Here is a 22,343-nt window from a genome sequence, read left to right as displayed (position 1 = left end):
GTTTTTAATGTACCAAAAATAATCAAATATTATAAAATCATGATTTGAAAGTTTTCGTGAAAAATCACCTCGAAAGGTAAAATTACAAAAAAACCCTAAAAGATAGTTTGGTAATTTCATACCTTTTGAGATGCAATCAAAGTTTTTAATGCATCAAAAATCATCAAATAATATTAAATCATGATCTAGAGCTTTTCACAAAAATCTAAGCTCGGAAAGGTCAAAGTATGAAAATACCTCTAAATGGCATTTTAGTAATTTCACACCCAAAATGCGATCAAAGTTTTCAATGTATCAAAAAACATCAAATATTATAAAATCACGATATGAAAGTTTTCACAAAAATCCAACTTTGTGAAAGTCAAATTATGAAAATACCCTTAAAGGGTATTTTGATAATTTTGCCTTATCGGTACTGTGATTAGGGTTTTTAGTGCAGTAAAATCACAAAAATCATTTTTAAGCCATATTGATCTCATTTTGTTGCGAAGTTTGAAAATTGATACAAGTTTAATCCAGTTTGACTGATTTTGACTAATTTTGACCAAATTTGACCTAGAGACATTTAGGTCAAATTGGTTCCAATTTTGATTTTAGGAACTTATCAAAATTAAGGGAATGTCAAATTTGAGCTAGGTTAGATTTTAAGAGCTTTATAATTGATCGGATTCTTCCCAAACTAAATTAGGTGTCTGCAAAATTGAGCTATATGGTTTCAAGATTTCATTTGACTATGTTGAAATATAAAGTACTTACCTTTTGTTTGCATTATCTTGACACTAGTTCTGACTATTTTTCATCTATCCATCTTTAGTTCTTTCTTGACCTTTTTAAATGCTATGGATGTTCTTGTATTACATTCTTTTATATGATTTCAACATGCTTCTCTTTCTACTCTAGAGGTGAGTGACATTGCTAGAAAAAAGATTTCTTTTTCATTTTTTAGCCTTTGTTGGTTGTAAATTCTAATTGTTTATTTAATCACATAATCTGGTGTCACTACCCTTGATACGTGCTATAACCTTTTTGTTCATGTATCTATTTTACTTTTAGGTTGCCACAAAATAGCTTTTTGATATAAACATCATATTTTTCTTATCATATAAAATATGGATTAACTTAGAAAATTTGATAATAATTTCTTGCCATTGTTGCAAAACATGGTTAACATGTTTCTATGAAAATTTTAATGTTCAGGTTATATACATGGAGATTAAAAGAACTGGTCATGGCAACTCAAAGGCATCTAACTCAACAAATCTTGATAGTGCAACTGAAGTATGAACTATAACTTTATTAGTAGAATGTAATACGATTGGCATGATAACATATTAGTGATTGGTTATTGACATTTCTACAATTCACATGATAATTAAGTGTTTGACTAGAGTCTAGTTGTAATGTGGATATAGGTCTATATGTTAGTATTGAATATAATGAGCATTTAAGGGTGAAGCGATATTGTAGTAATACCTGGGGCTAAATCTAAGTTCTAACATTTTGGATTATCAAAACAATAAAGAATTTTATACAAAAAAATGCATTATATTTAGTATTCATTATTTTTATTACGCAAAATGATATATCTTTTCCTTAAAAATGACCTAAATGCTAAAAAGATTGATTTCTTTTTCTTTTTTTTTTGTGAGAAGGATCAATCCTTAGATCCAAAATATAAGGTTTACTGACATAAATTTTTATTGGTAAAAACCTTCATCGATAGGTTTAATTATAAAATTTAAAAAATAACATTTTCAGCAACGAAATTTTTCATTGCTAATAGATTTTACCAATGAAATTTGATAATTATATTTAAAAAATTGAAATAAAATTTCAATTAGCAATGAAATTTTTCATTGTTAATTATTATTATCAATGGAAATTTACATTTATTTTTTTAAAATTATTTTAAATGAAAATTAGTTTTATTGATAGAAATTTCCATCACTAATGCATTTCATATTAGCAATAGAAAACTCATTACCGACGAAAAACTTTTAGCAACTTCATACTTTTTAATAGATTTTTAATGATTACTAATGGAATAAAGAGCATTAGTGAGGAAAAATTCCATTGCTAATGCCTTTCTATCTTGTAGTGCAAATCATGTCATTGCAAAATGTGTTAAGAAAATGAAATGACAATATCATGCGAGCATGTAATCAAACTCATACCAAATGTTAAAGAAAATGTTATCATTTTAATTCAATCAAAATTGCATTCTAAGGTTTATTCCATTTAATAAAAAAAAAGGTGATCAATTTAAACCACACAACTTTTGCATTAATGATATAAGCTAGAATCTAAACCTAAGATATTTACATTCTATATCAAGCATAGACACATATTTGCATGATAAGCATAACTCATTAGTTTAGATGTCTAGCTTTCAATAAGCAACATATCTCAAACATGTATGGAAGATTTTAAAATGTATCTTAATAGTATCTTATGATAAAACCATTCTTCCATAGATGTGTCCTATCCAAATGAATTCTCAACATAAACTATATATCTCATGCATAATTTAATAAAAGCTGAGTATTCATAAGCAAGGTTCAAATCATGTCATACTAGTGTATAAAAGCATTTAAGCACAATTCAAAAATTATATTTCAAGCAAAATCATACAAGCATATGCAAATATATTTCAAATCACATATGGCAATATACCCACAAGGATACAATCATTTAGAAACAACATGGTACACGGTATTTTTCCTAAGATACAATTTATCTCCAACAAATCAATGAACATGTTTAGAAATTTCAAAGCATAAGTTCATAATCCATGAGTCAAAACAGTTAAAGATCAAGAAATCAATCTATTCAACTCATAGGAATGTTAAAAGATTATCTTAAATAAATATTCATGTGCCAAAAACTATTAATCTTATCAAAGCAATAAAGTGCTAAGCATGAATATTGATCAAAGTGCATTTAATCAATCTAAGCTTTTAAAAGTATTAAAGCAATCTTTATCAAGTAGCTTGGTGATTAATTTGTGTAAAATGTTAACCCATTCAAGCATAAATCATATTTTTGCACATAATTTCTAATGAAAAGCATTCAAAGTAATCAAAATATAATATATATATATATAAATGTATATATTATGCACATATCAAAACAATCATATATTAAAGCTTATACTAAACATTATACATGGTCTACTTGTAATAAGATAAAGCAATGAACCAATCATAGACTTATAAAGTTTAGATTCAACACATTTACCTTAATTCTTATCAAGTTTAGTTTTTGTGCTCATTTAGCTTTGGGTTTTCCATTCCAAAAATTTTCAACAAGTTCTTAAGGTATTTAGGCTTGATCAATGAAGATGACATTCTTTGCTTGCCATACTTGAAATTTAAAAAGATTGTTGTCTTATTCATGCTCATTTTAAGTTCTCTTTGCATAGACTTAAAAAAATTCTTAACAAGAAATATTCATTAGTAACATAAAAAATACTAATTGATAAAAATTATACCAATTATTAGAAAAAAATTTTCATATTCTAAGTTATCATAGGCAATAGAAATTTGTTTATTAAGTACAAGTTGTAAATTACAAGAGATCTATTCCTTCAAAACAAAATATGCCTTCAAATCTTAACTTAAGCTATAGGCCATTTATCATATAAATACTACCCTATATAAAAAGGATCCCTTAAGGGATTTGACCTTGATATTTGTCCCTTTTTTTTTTGCTATTTACTTTGCTTAACACCTAGATGACAATCATAGTTAAACCTAACACGTGTTGACCATCTCTCAACTCTTTCCTTTTAAAATAGATTTTTTTTTACCTTTTTCAAATATACCATCTTCTTGACTGTTTCCTTTCCCTCGTTAAGTTTTTTCCTCCTCTTTCCCTTGATCTTTCCTTTGATCACCTCCTTGACTCTTTCCTTTCTGACGTCCATCAACCACTTCTTATCAATAGCACTTACAAGCTTTGTTCCCTTTTCTTTTGTACTACTTATCACTCCACTCAAAACCATGCTTTGAATCATAACTGCGTTGCCTAGGTCTTCCCGCTTGATCTGACCATCAAGGTAAAACTTTAATTTGTGATCAATGGTTGTAATTTTGTTATTTCTTTCTTTTCTTTCAATCTTTTTGGTGGTTATGTGGGTTTTTTTTTATTGTAAAAGTTTTCAATGCTAGATTCGTAAAGTCTTTGCTACCTTGCTGGCAACATGCTTGATGTTTAACAAGTTTGGCATAGATCCTTTATACTATGCGAATATTCACCTCACCACTATAATGCCAAGGTTAATGATTCTATTTTCTACACCATGATGCATGTTTGTGTTTTTTTATAGATTGGTTTGTGTTTTTTGTTTAATTATTGTTGCATGTTTGGTTTTTGTATGGGGAATGGATGGTGTAAAGTAAAAAAATGGGGAAGATAGTGGTTGCAAAAACCGATTATGATCGAACGATGTATATGCACTCAAAGCAAACAAGGATGATACTTAATTAACCCTTAATCTTCTGTGACTCCAGGAAGAAATCATTTTTTCCTCTTTTGATTTTTTTCTTTATATTTTATGAACCTTAAAGCAATTGAATTTTTATTATCATATTTGCTCTTTATGTGTGCATATAATATATATGGTCATTTCTATTTATCTATATGCAAACTCCAATCAAACTATTATGATGATAATAATTCTGATTTCTTTTTTGGAATGGACCTTAAATCTAAGCATTTGACATTTGCACTTAACCTTTTGAACTATTTATGTCAAGTTGAAATGTGAGATCCACAATACGTTTATGGTTTTGCTTCGATTATTGCTGTAAGTTGTTGTGCTATTTTGATTTTAAAGTAAGTTTGGTTTAGAATTTGTCTATGTTAAGTTGAATTATAAATTTCATAAAAATTATGGGGTAAATTCTAGTGATGGTGATTTTGTTTTTTTTTTTCTTTTTTGCTTACATGCATGTTTCTTTCTTTTTGTTCATCTACAATCAGCAGTCTTAACACTATAATGCCAATTATCTTATGTCAATAAATTTGGTGGCTTTATAAAAGTCTTTCTAGAGTTGAACAACCTTCCAAGCCATGGCCTATAATTTATGGCTACATGGGTGGACTTGTAAGCTTTCTTTATCAATTTGGCATTACTTGAAATGTGAGACAAATATTGTTTAAAATTTCTATTTAATGTTTCATTTTGAAAAGCTAAAGTTTAGTTTTTTAGTTCTGATTGAATTTTAGTTCTGCTTCAACCTTGAAATTGCTTCCATGTTTGTTTTCTTCTCAATATTTGGTGCCTTAGGTGTTGGAATTGGAAACTTTGAGAAGATTTGGCCATTGCACACCAACTTAAAGCCAACAAATTCAACTTGGTTAAAAATTGAAAATCTTTTGTTTGTAGTTACTTAGCCATAATTCAAATTTTTGCTTTATTCTCAGTACCAAAAAAGCTTATCTATAATTTTTTTAGTTTTAATGGAATTTAATGATTTTAATGTGATATAGGACAACCTAATTAGAATAGGATACAACTATATGGGGGATACAACATTGTTGACGAAAACTGATAATGAATCAACCATTGATTTAACTAATTTGCTGATGAAATTGTTTAATACAGTTGAAATCTTCTAGAAAAATCCTTTGTATATTACGTTAGAGTCTTATGGAGGAAAATTTGTAGTCATTTTCCGATTATCATTTCTAAAATTTATTGAAGTTGGAAAATTAAAGCTAAAACTTGGAGGTAAACAACTGCTTGAGGAAATGCTTGACTTTGCGTTTTTTTAGTGAAAAGAAAGACTTTGTTTTGTATAGAAAATTGAATTTCCTACTACGTATTGATGTGCATTTGAAGTTTTGGACTATAAGAGTTGTCTTGGGAGATAGTTGAATCTCCCAAAAGGATTTTGTAGTAAGTAGCTTCATTTAAATTGTTAAATCCATAATGTATTCGACCTGGCAATGAATTTTGAATTGAATGCCTTCATTGGTATTAGCTTAAGATTTTCTTCAATCTAGATGCTAGAGTTTTCTTTGAGGCCTTTTCTTAAGAATGTTTCACAACTAGACAAAAATGGTTTAGAAAAATCAAACAAGTCTAGAGATTTTCTTTTTGCAAGAATCAAATGTTTGTAATTAAATGTATATGTTATCTAATAAAATCCCATTTGGAAAATCAATTGTAACAAATCATGAACTCAAGTTGTTAGTTCTTGGTTATTGTAGGAAAAAGAAGCTAAATTGAAGTCACAAAAAGCTTAAGAGTTAGGAAAAGCATAAATGGCTGCAACAATTGCAAATGTGAAAAGCAACACAGATTAAAAAAATGGCTGAAGCAAATCTTCATGTAAGCTATCTCTCGTTGGAGTTTTTGTTAGTGTAAAACCAAAAAAAAAAAAAAACTACTACCTTTTAGGATGAAAAAACGAACTAAAAAAATGTTTTTCATTGATAATTGGTAAAATATGGAACAAGGAAGTTTAAAAGTTGTGCTACTAGATTTTTCTCATATGATGGATTGGAAATAAAAACCCGTGGCTCTTACTTTGGGTCATTAAAGAAGTTTAATTGGTACTACTTTTTTTTTTTTTGGAGAAAGAAATGAAAGCTAAGAAAGTTTCTGATATATTCTTAGGTTTGTAATGTACCAAATCAAACATAAATAATTATTTGAAGATGAATGAGTATGATTTTAGTTAACAAAAAACCTTCTAAATTGGAAACTATTTATATTTATGACTTATAAACAATAATTGTAAATGCATTTCTCAATTTACTATTTGTTAGTTGTTCAGATGAATATGATATTAGAGCAATAAACATGTGTTATTATGCTTCATATATGCTTGAGTGCAACTCAAAGATGGTGAATATATTGAAACAACAAATACTTGGATTCAATTTGTGTCAGTAATTGATGCCTATAGAAATTCGGTGGTATGGCATTAAATTGTCCTTATTTATTTATAGTAAGTACATTATGACTTTGCAATCAAGTTTTAAGACATCATTATTTCTTCAAACATCAGAGGGATAACTCAGTGATTATAGAAGTTACCTAAAATTAAATTATATAGTTGCAAATGTCTGATTGTCAATTATCCTCTATATTCTTTTTCGGTTGGTGTTTGCATAGTTTACATGGTTACTATAGGACAATCATGGAAGAAGTTCCATGACACTGTCTATAGCAACAGCTGTAAATAGATAAAAACAAACATATTTCATTATGATTTTTGCCTCTATTCACTTTGTGCTATTTCACCTTCCCAACTTCAATTCCATTGCTATGTCTCATTGGTAGTTGCAGTCATGTCCTTAAGGTATTAAATCCTTTCATATAAATAAAGTGGCTAATATTATGTTAATGCAAGATTTGGTGATTTTCTTGACATACAGTTACTCTACGATTGCGATGAGAGCTTCAATAGCAAAAGGGTATTCAGCTAAATGTGCAATATGGCTACAAAGCTAATACTATAACAGAAACAGTTGTTGACTTCTTCAGTGCCTTAAAAGATGTTGTTTTTGCCTATGCTGGGTGCAATGTGGTCTTGGAGATAGAAGCTACAATTCCATCTACACCTAAAAAGCCATCAAAGAGACCCATGCCAAAGGTGTAATAGTTGGCTATATAGTTATGGCCCTGTGCTATTTCCCTGTTGCTTTAATTGGGTATTGGATATTTGACAACGTTGTTCAATGCAACTTCATCATTTTATTGGAGAAACCAAAATGGCTTATTGCAATGGCTAACATGTTTGTTGTTGTTCAAGTTATTGAATGCTAGGGTTTGCATCAATCGATATATTTTTAAGTAAAAAAGTAGTAGTAATAGTTTTATACAATCAATGCCATATTTTAAAACATTTTTAGCCAATATTATCATTATTTCTTTTTGTTTAATTTGAGATATGTTATTTGTCATTGAAAAACATATCATATATTATATATATGACTTATTTACCTTTTACTGAAGGTTGAGAAATTTTTTTAAAACTTTTAATTTGTAACAATTGATGATTCTACTAGGCAAACTCATTCAACATTTTATATTTTTGTACATGCTGATATCTTGATATCTGAATCATTCATCAAAGCCTATACTAAAGTGAAAACTTACTATATTGAAATATGTTATCTAATATTTTTATCAGTTTTTTATTCATTTTATCATCTATGGATTTTAATGTACCTTACAATTTAGAAGCTAAAGATAAAAATGTACCTTAAAAGGTGGAAAAGATGAGTTTATTATACTTAGTCAAAGAATATTTTTCTACGTAGCTTTACAACTCATCTAGTTTTGTAATAGTTGTTTGAAGAAGTCTTTGTCTTTACTTTTTTAATTTTTGTCTGCAATTCTTCTAGAATTAGCAATTAACAATGTTAAATTAGTATTAAATGATTACTTTATGTTATGTTAGCTTTCTAGGTGAGATTGGATTTCTCCAAATTCTTCCCAAACAATGATTTCAAAATAATTGAATAGAAAATTAAAATCATTATCACAATATGATGCAAATGACAATAATTTATATATCTAAAAGTAAATATAATCAACAATGAAAATAAAGAGATAGGGATAAAAAAATCAAACACAAAGATTTATAAAAGTTCGGTCCTTCTCTACAAGGCACTTACATCTTCTCTTCTTGTTGTCTACATCAAGGCTTCAATCCATTAATTGAAGAAAAACTCTTACAAGATACAAACATATCTTGTACTAAATCCATATCTTTTTTTTAAGGTTTAGATAACAACTTCTACCCTTACAATATCAAGAGGATACCTCACCTTTTGCTTATAAGATAAGCCAAATAATTTTTGCAAACTAAAATACCTCTCAAGGTTGAGTGTTTGCCTAATTAAGTACAAAAAAATTTAATGAATGAACAACACAGTATAGCTTGGATGCAACAAATACAAAAAATAAGATTTTAAAGCTCTAACAACTCTTGATTTTTTAAGAAAAGGAAAATATAACTTGTTTGTTCTTACTCTCTTAATTCATCAACTTTCTTGGTATGTTGAAGTGCCTAATTTATAAAGAAATTGAAGAATTAATCGTTGGGGATGGTTTGGAAGAAGAAATGCTCGTTGGAAGCTAAAAAAAAAAAAAACTAGTTGTTGAAATGTTTTTGAGCATAGAGGATCGATTCCTTTTTGGTACCAATCGATCCCTTTTTTAAGTGATCAATCCTCTAGTTTGGGTGATCAATCCCTTTTCAAACCTGGAGCAAAATTTTTATTTTGGATAAAAAACCAATCGATCCTTTTTTTAGGGGATTGATCCTGTCTAGTAAGGTGGTTGTCTCCTATTTTGCACTCTACTCACGTACTTAATCATATCTTGAGTTATACAAATCCAAATTAAAAACCATTTAAAGATTTAGAAACTAGACTTAAAGGACTTGCTATCCATATAAAATTCATTATCTAATTCATTGTATACAAATTATAGTGAATTTTCAAATCTACTCTTTGTGCAGTTTTTAGACAACTATAAAGTGTCTAGTAAAAATTTAAAATTTTTTCTCAAAAAATTTGAATTTTGATTTTGTTTGCTCCACTAGAAAGTAAACTCAAAGAACTTTCTAACCATATGAAATTTAAATATTAAAACTTTGTGAATTAATACAGAAAAATAAAAGAAATTCAATGTTGAAAAACTTTATTGTTGTAAAATAATTTTTTTAAGTTAATTTATTTCTTAAAATTAATATTCTCAAAATTGCATTAAGTCTAAAATAAATAAGTTTACTTTAAAAACAACAATTGGACGTTCATTTAAGCTCAAATAAATAATATTTAAAGATATATTTGGTTTGAGAAATATAAACACAAAGAAAAGTTTGTTTACACTTTGAAAAACATATTATTTATTTTAGTGTTAAAATATAAAACTTAAGAACGTATACTAAATAAATCTTTTTCAAAATCTTGATCAAACTTATTTAGCTTAATGTTTTGTCATCTTAAAATAAGGATCAATTCAAGGCTAACATGTTCACTACACATATTTGTTTAAGTTTAAACTTAATCAAATACTAATTCTGGAACAAATCAGGCAAAGCCGGGTAGCCATCACTACTTAAACATTAAATAGCACAATGGTGACTCTAAAGCTAAAGTTTTTAATGTATGAATATCAATCCTTTTAGGTTGTATAGATATAACAAGCACAAGGAAGACATATTCAACATTCATATACAATTAATAAGTTTTTACCACAAAAGGATAAATATGTCAACACGAATATAGACAATGATCATTATTGACTTAAGTTAAAAGAATAAGCACCATAAGTAAAGCTATATTAACTTAAGTCAAGTTTAAAACATATAATTTTAGACATAAGTTTCAAAGTCAAGTTGAACAAATTAATCATAAAAACATACTTGATCAAGACTATAGGTGAAACAATAATTAATGTATATTTCATTAAACTCAAGAAGTTCATCATACATAAATTCACAAGCATGAGCCAAAGATTTAATTTTAAACAAATATTTAAGCACAGGATAACATATATTTCAAGACTATTTTTAAGACCAAGCATTTTATTACTCAAAATTTCATCAAGAATAATTTTATACATTTAATTACACAATGAGTTAAGAGACAATTGCAATACATCACAAGTTTGGGAAATTATAAATTTCAAGTATTAAGGCAAATTCCTGCTTAAAAAAATCATTATCACTAAGGTAGCATTTTAAAAAAATTATAAAATAAATATCCACAATGCATACATTTTTATACTAGCACAAAGAGGAGCAACTATAGACAACCCATTTTGTTTGGAAAATTTTTTAATACCAAAATGAACTTCAATCATGAATTGGGTCTTAATACAAAAATTTTGGGTCGAAGGATTAAAAACCCAAAAATTTCAATTTTGATTTTTAATTTTAATTTTAATTTTAATGTTATTTTGGTCAAAAAATAAAAAAGGTAAAAAAAAAAGAAGAAAAACTAGGAATTGGAATTCCTAAAAATCTTGGATTTGTTTGACTTTGGATCCAATCTCAGATTTTGGAATTTAACGATGGGTTAATTTTGGTAAGAGTTGGAAAAATGGAAGATTATGCAAGATTGAATCTTAGGAAAATTTTCTTAGATTCAGTGGAATTTAAAGTTTTCCAATCCGAGAGGGATTGAATACATATATAAAGAGCATTGATCTGAACACAAAGGGATGATTAGAGAAGAACCAAGCAATCAGTAACAATTAAGCAAAGAGCACAAACAATTCAAGTAATCAAAGGTTGGAGCTGTTGTGCCTGAAGCAATAATCACAACAATACAGAAGCAATAGACAACAATCAATAATCAAATATGCAAGAAAAATAAAGCACACCTAAATTTACGTGGAAAACCTTCCAATGTAGAGGAAAAAAACCACGGGCCACCAGAAAAATCTTCACTATCAAATAATAGTTATACAAAGTTCTTCTCTAGCTAAAACTAGAGCTAATCAACAACTAGAGAAACAATTGGAGAAATCTCACCAAATAAATGACTCAACAAATACACCCTGGATTTGTTCCTAGAGAGCTTCAAACCCGATCTTCACCGTTCAGAATGTAGAACTCTGAATCATAAATCTCCTGACAAGGTTCTAACTCAATCGGACCACGGATCGACTTCCGTTTAACCAACTCTCCCTTCTTCTTTTTCTCTCTCTGCTTTTCCTAGTTTTCCTTCTTTCTCTGCTTGGTTTTCGACACACACCTAAAACAACCCCACCTCTTTTTTATTAAGTAGCTAGGGCTCTGTGTAAAATAAAAGATCAAGGCCCATGGCCTTTACTTGGTTCAAAACCACTTACATGGGACTGGACCCCATTTTCCTAACAATCTCCCCCTTTAGCCCCATTAGGAGGAGATTCATCACCATAGCAGTTTCATTTGGAATTTACCTTGGCCAGGAAACTCATTCCGGCCAAGTTACTGCAAAGCTTAAGCTTTTCCCTAGGAAGTATCTTAGTTAACATATCTGCTACATTCTTATCAGTATGGACTTTCTTCAATAACATCTGCTATTCTTCAATCACTGAACGTAACCAATGATATCTAACATCAATGTGCTTTGTTCTAGTATGGTACATGATATTCTTACTCAAATCTAAAGTACTCTAGCTATCACAAAATACCACATACTCTTTCTGATTCAACCCCAATTCAAGAAGAAAATGTTTCATCCAAAGCACTTCTTTACATGCTTCGGTTGCTGCAATATACTCAGCCTCTGTAGTTGACAAAGCAATACACTTCTGCAACTTAGATTGCCAAGATACAGCTCCTCCTGTAAAAGTGAATAAATACCCTAAAGTAGATTTCCTACCATCAAGATCGCCTGCCATGTCAGCATCAGTAAACCCTTCTAGAACTGGTTGTGAAACTCCATAAGTCAAGCACATTTTTAAGGTACCCCTCAAATATCTAAAAATCCATTTCACTGCTTCCTAGTGAACCTTTCCTGGATTAGAAAGAAATCTGCTCACTACACCAACTGCATGAGCAATGTCAGGCCTTGTACAAACCATAAGATACATTAAAAAACCGACTGCAGAAGAATAAGGAATACTAGACATAGCTAGTTGCTCTTCCTTAGACACTGGACAAGATTTCTTACTTAGATGAAAATGGTTGGCAAGTGAACTGCTAACTGATTTAGCATATTGCATGTTGAATCTACCAAGCACTCGTTTAACATACTTTTCCTATGACAACCACAGCTTTCCAGCTCTCCTATCTTGGATAATATCCATACCAAGAATCTGCTTTGCTGGACCTAAATCCTTCATATCAAAGGACTTAGACAATTGTTCTTTCAACCTGCAAACCATACTAGCATCTTGTCCTACAATCAACATATCATCAACATATAATAATAGGATAATGAAGTTACTATTAGAAAATTGTTTAACATACACACAAGAATCCACTGCTGTTCTTTTATAGCTATGACTCACCATAAAAGAATCAAACTTCTTGTACCACTGTCGCGGAGCTTGTTTCAAGCCATACAAGTTTTTCTTCAATTTGTAAACTAAGTGCTCTTTCCCTTTCACTTCAAAACCCTCAGGCTGATTCATATAAATATCTTCCTACAAATCACCATGCAAAAATGCAATTTTAACATTAAGTTGCTCAAGTTCAAGATTCAAACTAGCTGCCAATCCCAGTACCACTCGAATAGAACTCATTTTTATAACTGGAGCAAAAATCTCATCAAAATCGATGCCTGGTTTTTGAGAAAAACCTTTTACTATCAATCGAGCTTTGTACCTCACTAGTTTGTCACCATCTTTTTTCAACTTGAACACCCATTTATTCTTTAATGGGCTCTTCCCTGTTGAAAGTTTAACAAGATCATAAGTACCATTCTTTCGCAATGACTCCATCTCTTCTTTCATTGCTTTTAACTAGTGCTCTCTATCCGAAGTAGCCTGCACATCTTGAAAGCTTTCTGGCTCTCCTTCACTGGTAATTAAAATAAAATCTGAACTTGGATACTTGGTAGATGGCCTACGCTCTCTAATAGATATCTTGGGCTGAGACTCTACATCATTTGATGCCGAAGGTAGCTCCCCCTGTTCAACACACTCAGGTAGAGAGGATTGCTCCCCCTGCTCAAAACTAATAGCATTTGGCTCATCACCAACTGTAGCTGGCTCATTCATATCCCCAAGTTCTGTTTCTTGCTCATTTTCACCATCTGTGGCTCTTTCCTATGAAATCCCTGTCGGTGTTGAAACATCACACTCAATAGTAACCTGTGTAGTCTTCTCATTTTTTTCAAAGTCTGCTATGATTTCTTTTTCATGAAAGACCACATCCCTGCTTCTGACTGTCTTTCTCTTTACTGGATCCCATACCCTGTAGCCAAATTCCTCATCACCATATCCTACAAACACATACTGTGTAGCTTTACTGTCAAGCTTTGATCTCTGCTCTTTCGACACATACATGAATGCTTTACACCCAAAAACTTTCAAGTGAGAGTATGAAGTATCTTTCCCTGTCCACACTCTTTCTGGAATGTCAAAGCCTAAAGAAACTGATGATGACTTGTTAAGTAAATAACAAGCTGTGTTGACTGCTTCACCCCAGAATGGCTTTGGTAATTTTGCCATCTTCAACATACATCTGACTTTTTCCATAATGGTGTGATTCATTCTTTCAGCTATACCATTATGCTGCGGTGTTCTAGGTTCTGTCCTCTCATGCCCGATCCCATGCTTTGAGCAATACTCTTCAAAGCCTTTAGATGTGTATTCCCCACCATTATCAATTCGAATACACTTCAAGGGTAACCCTGTCATCCTTTCAACCATGGCATGAAATTTTTAAAAATACTGTAGTACTTGACTTTTGTATTTCAATATATACACCCTAGTCTTACGTGAAGCATCATTAATAAAAGTAACAAAATATCTGCTACCACCTAATAACTCAACTTCAATGGGACCACATACATCAGAATAAATTAATTCCAATCTATTTTCTTTTCTCTGAGAACTTTTATGAAAAGAAACTCTATGATGCTTACCAAACAAATAATAATCACATGAATCGAGAGACATACCTTTGGTCAAGGGAATGAGAGACTGCCTTGCCAAAACCTGTAACCCTTTTTCACTCATGTGTGCCAGCCTCCTGTGCCATAAGTTTGCTGAAGCATCATTTTCAACGGTATTTACCTGGTTACCGTTCAATTGCATCCATGTCTTATACATTGTGCAGCATAGTTTTCCCTTTGCAACTACCATAAATCCTTTGAGAAGCTTCAATTGTCCATTCTTTTGTCGACTTTCATATCCCTCCTTATCAAGGACATTAATAGCAAGCAAGTTCATTCTCATATCTGGAATGTGTCTGACATCCCTCAAAGTCAACATGCAGCCTGTACTAGTTTGTACAACAATATCACCAATCCTAACAATTTACGATACACTCTTGTTTCCCATCTTGGTACAACCAAAGTCTCCTACTTTGTAAGTTGTAAACAACTCTCTCTTAGGAACACAATGATATGCCGCTCCTATGTCAACTATCCACTCAATGCCGAGATCACTAACATGATTACAATCACCATGTGTACAAATCAAAGTAACTGAATCACTATCTGAATTCACTACTGTAACATTGCCATCATCTGAACTTTTGCCTTTCTCATTTTTTCGCTTTTACTTTAAGATTCTATAGTTTCGTTTTATATGACCCACCTTATCACAATGGAAACACTTCACTTTACCTCTAGACTTGGATCTATGTTTAGACTTACCACGACCTTTTGAGTCCTGACCTCTGTCGATGTTTCTACCCATGTTCTCTGTGACTAGAGCTTGATTCTCAAGGTCTACATCTTTTCGCCTTGCTTTTTCATTAAGCATACTATCTTTTACCATCTCCAATGTCACCTTATAATCAGGAGCTAAATTAAGAACAGTCACAACTAGAGTATTCCAGCTGTCTGGCAATGAACCCAAAAGAAATAACGCCTTTATTTCATCATCCATCTTAAGCTCCATAGTAGTCATCCGATTAAATATATCTTAAAAATCACTCAAGTGCTCTGTAACAGATCGTCCATCCCTGTACTGTAAAGTTGTAATCTTTTTAACAAGCATAACTTTATTCATACCTATTTTTCTCTCATACAATGCTACCAATTTTTCCCAAACAATGTGAGCATCTGACTCCTGCGCTACATGATGGAACACGCTGATATCAACCCATTTTTTTATTGTAACCAGCGTCTTTCTACCTAGCTTCTTCCAGCTTTCATCTTTCATATCTACTGGTTTAGCCGAATCACCCAATACTGGTTCATACAAATCTTTGCAGTATAGATGATCCTCCATCATAGGCTTCCAAATTGAATAATTCGATGCTGTCAATTTTATCATGGAACCTGTATCACCCTCCATGATCTCAAACAGAATTTACTTCTATCCTGGGTTGCTTCTGTATCGATGTCTCAAAATAACCCTCGCTCTGATACCACTTATTGCGCCTGAAGCAATAATCACAACAATACAAAAGCAATAGACAACAATCAATAATCAAATACGCAGGAAAAATAAAGCACACCAAGATTTACGTGAAAAACCCTCCAGTGTAGAGGAAAAAAACCATGGGCCACCAGAAAAATCTTCACTATCAAATAATAGTTATACAAAGTTCTTCTCTAGCTAAAAATAGAGCTAATCAACAACTAGAGAAACAATTGGAGAAATCTCACCAAATAAGTGACTCAACAAATACACCATGGATTTGTTCCTAGAGAGCTTTAAACCCGATCTTCACCGTTCAGAATGTAAAACTCTGAATCATAAACCTCCTGACAAGGTTCTAACTCAATCGGACCACGGATCGACTTCCGTTTAACTAACTCTCCCTTCTCTTTTTTCTTTCTCTACTTTTCCTGGCTTTTCTTCTTTCTCTGCTTGGTTTTCGACACACATCTAAAACAACCCCACCTCTTTTTTATTAAGTAGCTAGGGCTCTATGTAAAATAAAAGATCAAGGCCCATGGCCTTTACTTGGTCCAAAATCACTTACATGGGACTGGACCCCATTTTCTTAATAGGAGCATTCAATAGTAAGCAAGAAGCTCAATTTCTAGAATCAACTAGCAAACAAAAACAAAGAATTCTCGACCAAAGAAGCAATAACAAGCTGGAAGCAATTAACAATTGAGGCAAAAACAAACAGTAATAAAGTTCCAAAAAATACATTCGGCCAGCAGTGAGCCTCAACACAAAGGTAATACAACAATCAGAAAAATCAACAATTGGCCTCACAAAAGAAAAATCATCAATCACAAAGTCTCAAGACCAAAAATGTAGAAGCAATTCATAAAACAAACCTAATTTGACAACTAACGAAGTAGTCATAATCCAAAAGCCTTTTCATTAACCTAGAAAATCTCACCAAACTGAGAGCTTCAACCCATTAAACCTAAAAGCAAACTTGAACCTTACACCTGACCAACCTAGAAAAGACCCATACCCAACCACACATACCCAATTCAGAAACAGAGCTAAAGATCACTTGAAGCAATCGCAAACAGGGATAAAAACAAAGGTAAACACTAGTTTCTAGGATCTTATTGGGTTTGAAATGAAAAGAAAAGATAAAGATGAAGCAAATTGGAAAAGAGTTTCTTTCTGGGTTTGGCATCCGACAAGCAGTGGAACTCGATGAAACATGATAGTGAAACTCAGTGGATTTTAGGGTTTGAACAGCTGTTGATTACTTTAGCTTGGCTATGTTTGAAAAGAAAAAAGAAGGGAAAGACCAAGTTTGGTAGAAAGAGCTCAACAATGGAGAAAAAAAAAGGTGAAAATGGATTTTGGCTTTTAACCAAAAGGCAAAATGATACCCTTTTCATACAAAAAAGATTTTTCCTTGACCTTTATGCTATTTTACTAGAAACCCAACCCAAATTCACAATTCCTGATCCAACCACCTATTTGACTGTTGTAGGTTTTTGCTTTTTTTGTTTTATTTTTTATTTTGATTTTGTTTTGATTTTGGTTTTTTTATTATTATTTAATTGTGTGATTGAAATAATGTGATAAGGAAAAGGCAATGAAAAAAAAAAACTTTGAAAAATATATTTGCATGATTATTTTTATGGTTGCATAATTAATTATTTGCATGGTTAGTTTTTATTTCCATGATTATGATTAATTATTATTTACATGATAATTATTGCATGATATTTTATATTATTGCATGATAATACTATTGTAGGATAATTTTTTATGATATTTTATATTATTACATGATATTTTTACATGATTTATTATATATTTTGCATGGTTGCTTGACTTATAATATTTTTTATAGAATTTTTGTATAAGCCTATTGTGTAAATAAATTAAAGGATTGGAATTGATTAATTTGCATGACAAAAAATCATCTTTGATTAAGGCTTTAAATAAGATAACATGTGACTAATGCGGTACCAAATTTAGGCGTAATGGATTACTAAAACCTTCCCTGCACATAATTGACTCCTGAACTTAATTCTGTTAATGTAAACCAAAACCCATTGTTTTTAGAGATTTTTAGTTTATGTTTAGCATAACCTTAAAAGGAATAAATTCACTTAGGTGGCCAATCACACATAGATAAAAAAGATTAGTGGCGACTCCATAATTTTTGTGTTTAATGGGTAGGTTCTCGAATTTAAATGTTATGATGTTAAAAATAATGCAAATGTTTGAGGGAAATGTTAAGTGTAGGTGGTAGAATGCTTCATTAGTACAAGGAGTTTAGCAAGGGAGCTATGTTGTTAAGGACTAATTAGATAAATAGGATTGATAAGACCATTCATCTTAAATGTAATGTGAAGTCTTTTCAAGTCAAAGTTATTGAAATAGGTGAAAAATTTATCTTGCTATTTCACTGCTACTACAAGAGCTACAAAGATAGTGAGATAGGCAATGTTTTGAACTACTAGGTTAAGAATGGTTATGGCAACAGTTCTAATAACATGGAAAAGGAACAATTGCAAGACTCCATGGTTGAAGATGCCAAAGATGGTGCAATGAATGTAGCTGATGATGTTGTCGTATTGTAGAATCCAACAATTTGATCTTGGAACTTGATAGTAGTGTAAAATAGGCTCAAGGCTTACAACTTGAATCATGGAGGGCTAGGTGAAGAATTATTTTTAGGACTTAAGATAGGAAAAGGAAGGCTCAAGGCTAATATTTTAGTTTTTACTGAAATAGTCAAGGATAGTATAGATGATTACAGGTTGGACACGAAAAGTATAATTGAAAAGTCTATGAGTACACTAGGTTTAAATAATAATTTTGACAATAATAGAGTGATTGGGCCTATGAATGATGGTGGGCTTGCTGTAAAGGAACAAAGTTTTATTAAAAGACCCACTACCAATGTCATAGGTGGATTTTCAAAGGTCCAAAATCAAGAAAAGGGTGTGGGCTACATTTTGATTTCCTCTGAGCCTGTTGGTGATGGGTGTAAAATAAATAGATGCAAGCAAAAACCCATTCATAATGGGGGTTAACTTTGCTAAAAGGGGTAGGGCTTGGGAAAAATCATAGAAGGAAAGACAAGAAAAATAAAAGCCTAGAGGATATCGAAGAAGAGATTTTACTAAGATCATGTAGAGGTGAGAAAAAATGAAAGAAAGAGAGGATTAAAGAGGCTTTGATAAGTCATAAGAACAACAATTGTATGATTACAAATGACTTGCTATCAAATGGAGATTTTCAAAACAGGCATAGAGTGTTAGACGAGACATGGCAAAAGTAACATAGGGAATAAGAAAGTTGTTAAGAGTTTAGCAAGCTGTGAAGAAGACATTGAGATCAGCAAATTGAGGGAACTTAAAGAACATGATCAACTATTGGACTGTTAACTTAGTACGGGTTGGGTGATATTGAACATTTAAGTTTTTTGATGTGTTTTCCATATTAGTAAGTTTTTTTTTTTTTTTTAGATGAGGATGTTATTATCACGGAACATTAGGGGTTTAGGTAGCTCTATAATGTGGAGAATTTTGAAGAAGTTGATAACAGATAATAAGGCTAACATGGCTTTTATTTAGAAGACTAAAATGGAAGACTTTTCAAATTGGGTAATTCAAAAGCTATGACCAGATAACAGTTGTGACTGCTACTTTACTAGGGCTTCTAGGAATTCTAAAATAAGGATGAGGTTAAGAAGAATGACTTGATCTCTATAGGAATTTGATGTTTATGATTGGGTTTTGTGTTAGAATTGATTTTAGTTATGTCATTTACAATGTTCATGCTTATTGTGATGTTAAAGGAAGGAAAAGCTTTTGGCCTGAAATTACTGAATGTGTCAATTTGATTAAAGGTGATTGGTGTATTGTAGGAGATTTCAAATCGATTGATTGAAAGAGGAAAGGATGGGATGTGTTAATGAAGGAAAATCTCTTGATGCAAGTGATCAATACAAATGCAAATTTTTGCCTTAGCAATGCAAATGTATTGCGATGATACAGGTGTAAAGACCTTCTTCATGATGTAAATATGAGGACGTAGATGTAAAAATCCTTACCATGATGGAAATGTACACTCTTTTTACATGATAAAGGATTTTTCATGAAAATGTAAATGCAAAATTTTTCATTTTTCAAATTTTGTTTTTATTGATTTCTTTTTAGCATTTCAATTTCCTTCTAAAATGGTCTTTTTTTCAATTTTCTCATGTCCTTTTCTTTATTCCTCCACCCATTTTTGCATGGTCTTTTCACTAATTTCTACCTTTTATTATTTTTCCATCATGTTTTTCTTGATTTTCTTTTCATTTTCAACACGCTTTCATGTAACAGGCAACACTCAATATGTAACATGTGTTTAGACATAACAAGAAGACACACCACTATACTTAAGAATTTTTTTTCTTTTTTTTTTTTCTTTCTCAACAACATTCATTATTCTTAAAAAGCCTTTTTCTTTCTTGAATACAAACTAGTCTAAAGGTCCTCATTGTTCAATGATTTTCTTTTACCAAACATGAATTCCTTAATTTTTTCACAAAAAGTGTGACTGGTTATTCAACAATTTCTCAAAAATGGTAAATTAAAATTTATCCCACATAATTAAATTTCTTAGTCAAAGACAATGAAATATCTAAACAAATGTGACTTTAGGAGTCCTTTGAAAGTTGGCATTCCCTATTAGAAATGGAAAAGGTGAAAATTTTCTTTCCAATAGATTGGATGATTCAATATGTGAGGGTTTTAGTTCAATCAAAAAGGGTTTCATCACCTAAAAGAGATAAAAGAAAAGGTGTATATTTTTCACTGTAGGCTTACAAATGGGATATAAGTTTGTCTAAAGCATGAATCCCTTGAAAATTAAACACGTATGACACTTTTTTTAGCATTCAGATATGACATTTTGATAGATGTCAGGGTCAGCTATGGTGGGCTCAAAGTTTTGGAAGGTCATTTAAAGATAAGGAAAGAAGGCTTAAATTTTTCAAAATCAATTCCTCTTTATGCATCTCAAACTTTTGGCACCTTCATATCTTTAGATCTTTCAAAAAGGTTTGGCTTGCTATTAGTTAGTATCAAGAATAACTTTGAGGCTTTCAAGATTTGCTCTAGACTGTTCATTTGTAGGGTTTTCACCCTTGAGCCACATTTATCATTCATCATTCATTTTTTTTGCTCTTTTTTTCTTTTTTTTTCTTTTTTTGATTATCTACACCATGCACTTAAGAATTCAAACTTATCCAAAATAAATTAATTAGTAAAGGAAGGTAAAAATGGTTCACAGGTTTTATGGTAATTCCTCAAAGAAGCTCTTCAACTTTAAGCATCCATACTTGATCAAATATGGACTTTTCTAAGGATTGAACATAGGCCAAGGCTCAAGGTTGCCAAAGAAAAGGATAAATAGGCCCAAAATAAGTGTTTAAAGATAGCTTGAAAAAATGATCATTCTTTCATTTGAAAGATTCATTTTGAGGCATTTATCCTTTCATTTTCAAGTGTTTTTCACTTAATCATTCATTTCTTCTTCTTTTGCTAATGATTGACCTAAAACAAATATCCCCTCTTAAAATATAATGCCTATATAATGTATGCAACAAAGTTAAAGACTATACAAATAAAAATGAATCAATAATCCAAAACAAATAGATAATACTAATAATATAACAACCATATAATACAACAGAATATACACAGTGTCCTAACTTTTGATTATTTTCTAAAATGGCGACATGGCTTTACCTTAGGTAGGCTTCCTACGGCTTGTGATATAATAGATCATGATTTATTCATCTAAAGGTTCTCATATCATACCTTACATCATTATCCATTACAGACTAATAAGGCACACCAAACCTCACCCATTGCAAGCTACAAATGGAAAGGGTTCAACCTGAGTAAAAGTGTTTAACTAATAAATATGAAAGTTATCACCTCATGATAATGTTGCTACTTCACTTCCTCTTAATAAGAATAGAGCCCAAGTTTAAAACTTATGTATATAAGTGAATATGCAAAAATTTACAAAGTAGTATATCAATCTAAACAACATAAATGAATTACAAATAACAAAATCAAAATAAGATAATAACTAACATGCACTTTATTAATTTTTTTAAAACTTAAAATAAAGGGAATTAAATTAAATATCAAATAAAACCAATTAAATCCAAAACTATTTATAGCGCATGATTAAAGTTTTTGGCCTGACTCTCAAAATGTTCCCAGTGGAGTTGTTAAGCTATCATAATGTATTGGTCTAAAAACTCGATCTCTAGATATAAAAATTTAAAATCATGAAAACACAATGAGTTGTCACTAATCTTTTT

At 30.9% G+C, this 22,343-nt stretch overlaps 1 pseudogene; it reads left to right on the top strand.

Annotated features, from left to right (window-relative positions):
• Nucleotides 1-5,023: 5,023 nt before the first annotated feature.
• LOC149513438 (serine carboxypeptidase-like 51) lies at nucleotides 5,024-18,594 on the top strand (annotated as a pseudogene).
• The last annotated feature ends 3,749 nt before the right edge of the window (nucleotides 18,595-22,343 follow it).

This window comes from Durio zibethinus, chromosome 19 (assembly GCF_047325235.1).
Source record: "Durio zibethinus cultivar Kanyao isolate XHJ-2024 chromosome 19, ASM4732523v1, whole genome shotgun sequence".
Taxonomy (NCBI): Eukaryota; Viridiplantae; Streptophyta; class Magnoliopsida; order Malvales; family Malvaceae; genus Durio; species Durio zibethinus.
This window is presented reverse-complemented; position numbering and strand designations above follow the sequence as displayed.